At 38.7% G+C, this 4,108-nt stretch overlaps 1 non-coding gene across 1 annotated transcript; it reads right to left on the reverse strand.

Annotated features, from left to right (window-relative positions):
• Positions 1-928: 928 nt before the first annotated feature.
• On the reverse strand, positions 929-1,002 carry TRNAI-AAU (transfer RNA isoleucine (anticodon AAU)). Its single transcript has one exon. It is a non-coding gene; the product is annotated as a tRNA-Ile (tRNA).
• Between the last annotated feature and the right edge of the window lie 3,106 nt (positions 1,003-4,108).

The following is a 4,108-nucleotide window of genomic DNA, read 5'->3' on the forward strand; positions in this document are numbered from 1 at the left end:
GGAGATATTTCAGTTCCCCTACGCTTGACAACAGAGGTGAGTTTTAAGGAGTTTACCAAAGGCAAGGAGGGTGGGGGCAGTTCTAATCTCTGGAGGGAGCTGACTCCAGAGGGTCGGAGCCGCCACAGAGAAGGCTCTTCCTCTGGGTCCCGCCAAACGACATTGTTTAGTTGACGGGACCCGGAGGAGACCAACTCTGTGGGACCTAACCGGTCACAGGGATTCGTGCGGCAGAAGGCCATTCCATCCATTCAATCCTGGTTCTAAAATGAAATTACCTATTACTAGTATCATATGGTTATTTCTGTCCTGCTACTGAATTTAAATAAGCAGTGTTCTCTTAAGCACATTTACTTATTACTAAATTTCAAGGAATACTTTGAGATTTCTTTCAGTCTGTCCTGGTTTATAATGTCAGTTTCACAAACTCCTTGACCTACAACTATTCTTTCAGAGCTACAACTACCCTGCCAGGTAAAATGTGACTTAGGACTATTCATCACACTTCTGTCATTGCAGCATTCCCAGTCATGTGATAAAAATTTGGATGCTTAGCAGTCTGTATTTATGATGGTTGCACCGTCCCAAGGTCAATGATCAACATTTGTGACCATTACATAACAACTGTAGTGATTTGCTTAAGAACCATGGCAAAAAAAATTATAAAATCAAGTGTGATTCATTTTATTTTATTTTAATTTATATAATTTTATTTTAATTTTTAATATTTTAATTTAATTTAACTTTAATTTAATTTATATATGTATGTATGTATGTATTTATTTATATTTGTCAAATATGTATTGGTAGTATACAAAGAAATAACACTGTTTATATACATGATATTGGTAGTAATGAGAGAGAAACTAAGACAGGGACAGTAGGCATGCTGGTGCATTTATGCACGCCCCTTAAAAAACAAACCTGTTGGCCCGTACGGGGATCGAACCCGCGACCTTGGCGTTATTAGCACCACGCTCTAACCAACTGAGCTAACCGGCCACTGACAAACACACTTTTTAACAATGTAAATTCTGGTCCCAATTGTGCTTTACTATCTGTAGTAAATCCAGGGAATTGTAGACACCATGGAGTTAAGAAGAATTCCTGATAACTACATGGGTAGAAGCATGCAATTTTCTTCAAAGCATTATAGTAATGCTTTGGCAGTATTTTTAATATTTTTAACTTCTCGTTTTACACTAATGCCTTGATTATCTTCCCTCAGAGTATTAAGTGGGACAGCCCTGTTTCCCTTTTTCACTTCATTCAGATAAACCAGTTTTTTTTCACTTGTGGAATGAGAATTTATTTAGAATTGTGCTTTGAATCATTCACAGATACGATAGAAGCAAAACATGAAAAAGAACAACTGTAATGCTTAGAGAACGATTCACCAGTAAGCAAGGACTAAGGCAAGGAGGCATGATATCTTTTTTTGTTTATTTCATGTACATATCGATAGGAATAAATGCATAAGAAGTTAAGAGATATTAATTCATACACCTTTTTATGCAGATAATGCCATGTGGTTACCTGAGAATCCAAGAGTTGCAATTAACAGATTTATGATGCAACCAAGAGTATGGATTTGTAAATTAACGTATCAAAGACCAAGATAGCTGTTTGACAGGTAAAATGAAGTGAACAATTCTAAATAATACACAAATGGTGAAAACTTAGAGCAGTCAAATAAATTTGTGCATGTTGGTAGTGTAGAATGTTTGTAAAAATGGAGAAAAGGAGAGTGGGTTTTTAAGATTTATGACTCCTGGTAGAAAGGTAAATGAGCAGTCTTTGATTTGTTGTAAGAAATGTTTGTTGAAGAAATTAAAATGGCTGTATGTGAACATTGTAGATTCTCAAGCTTCTTCTTTCCAATATGTATTTAAGATGGACCAGTGTATGTGTCAGTGTGTGTGTGTGTGTATGTGTGTGTGTGTGTGTGTGTGTGTGTGCAGATCACTCCAAAATAAGACTGGGTCTTATTTTCAGGAAATTACGGTAGCATCTGTATATATTTGTTACCAGTATATACAGTGGTACCTCTACCTACAAACACCTCTACTTATGAACTTTTCCTGCCTGTCGGCGACTACTTCAGCTTCAACCACAACAACACAAGAGCCCAGAACAGATTTAAACTTAATATTAACCACTCCAAACTTGACTGTAAAAAATATGACTTCAGTAACTGAGTTGTTGAAGCGTGGAACTCATTACCGGACTCCATAGTGTCATCCCCAAACTCCCAACACTTTACCCTTGGATTATCCACGGTTGACCTATCCTGATTCCTAAGAGGTCAGTAAGGGGCGAGTACAAGTGCACTAGAGTGCCTTCCATCCCGTCCTATTGCTCTCCTATATCTCCTATACCTGTCTTCTATTCCTATATTTATTTATTTATAAATATATATCTTCTTCTATTCTTTTATTGATATGTTCTATTCCTATAACTTCTTTTCTATTCTTTCTTAGATATATTTTACCATGAGTATATCCTCTATAACCTTCATCATGTATTTTACTATGTGTATACCCACTAAAACCCTCATTGTGTATTGGACAAAATCAATCAATCAATAAAATAAATAAGAACCAGGCATTCAAGAATTTTTTGCCTCTTTTCAAGAACCAATCACTTACAAACCCAAGCCTCCGAAACTATAACCGGAAAAGGCAGGGAGAAGCCTCCATGGGGCCTCTTTAGGAATCTCCTGGGAGGAAAGGGCCTCCACCCTCTCTATGGTTTCCCCAATTGCATGCATTATTTGCTTTTACATTGATTCCTATGGGAAAAAATTGCTTCTTCTTACAAACTTTTCGACTTAAGAATCTGGTCATGGAACGAATTAAGTAAGTAGAGTACCAATGTATGTGTATACTTTTGAGAGCAGGCAACAGAATTTCATTTTTAATGTTTGTCAGTGAGCCCACAATAATTAAAAAAAGACCCAAAAATGACAATAAAGGTAATCCATCTATGTAAGAGCACAATTTTATCTACTCAGTAGTGATAGTTGTCCCAAAAGGTGAATGCAACTGGAATTGGTTATTGAATGGGTTATTTGAATGATAAAGCAAGAACCAGAAGGGTCCAGAATGAATGAATTCTGAATGAACATAGGCCAAATACAAAAGTCAACAGTCAGTACAAATATATTTTCCTATATAGAAAATGAATGAGTACTGAACAGCAAATTGAAAGTATAAAGGAAAAGTGAACAGGGAGAGACTGGAAAAAAGCTTGATTGGATAGAATTGATTGAATTGTATCACAAAGATTCAACAGACAATATATGGAGTGTGTGGACAGTGGGAGCAAGTATAATCTGCAAGGATAGAGATATGGTACAGTAACTAGATATGTGAGATAGATTGGTGTGTGAGATAGATTGGTGTGAACTAGATTGCACCTTGCTTTAATCTGGTTTTCCTCGTGGCTTTGTCATACAGACCATTCCTGCATTTTACATAATACAGTTTACCTCAAAAGGGATAACAAAAGAGGAGTGTACAGTTAACCCAATTTATAGGGATCCTAGCACCTATTTATTGCACGAGGTCTGCAAGCACCAAATGCAGAAGGACCCCTGCAGGAAAATTATGTCTCCACGCCATTTCATACCGCCCCGCCCCACCCGCATCTCTTTGACCATTGCCAACCACCAGATGATGGACTAAAATGGAGCTTGGTCGATTTCCACGCCACGCTACACTAAAACATAGTGGGTGAGTTCACTATTTAATAGACGTCTGGAACACGGCTTATTCCCAGGAAAAACATATCCAACTCTGTTGCCTCCTTAACTAGCCGGTTTTGGCCTAAGAGGAAAACCCCGTACTGTATTTTATATCCGAAGTCGGCATTGGAAAGACTACTGTCAAGAGACCCTCCTGAGACAGTCGTAACGACTGAGGATGCGCAAAGCCGAGCGGGGCTGGGAGCCGGCGGCCGAGGAGTAAAATTGACACTCCGCATGCGCAATCCTGAGAAGCCGCCCCGCAAACATGAATCCTGCCCTTCGCCTGCCGCAGTCAATAGGAGAGGGCGGAGGTTAGTAACTGCGCTTGCGCCACTCTGTCGGAGGCCGCGCAGCCTGCGA

Source organism: Erythrolamprus reginae, chromosome 1 (assembly GCF_031021105.1).
Source record: "Erythrolamprus reginae isolate rEryReg1 chromosome 1, rEryReg1.hap1, whole genome shotgun sequence".
NCBI lineage: Eukaryota > Metazoa > Chordata > Lepidosauria > Squamata > Dipsadidae > Erythrolamprus > Erythrolamprus reginae.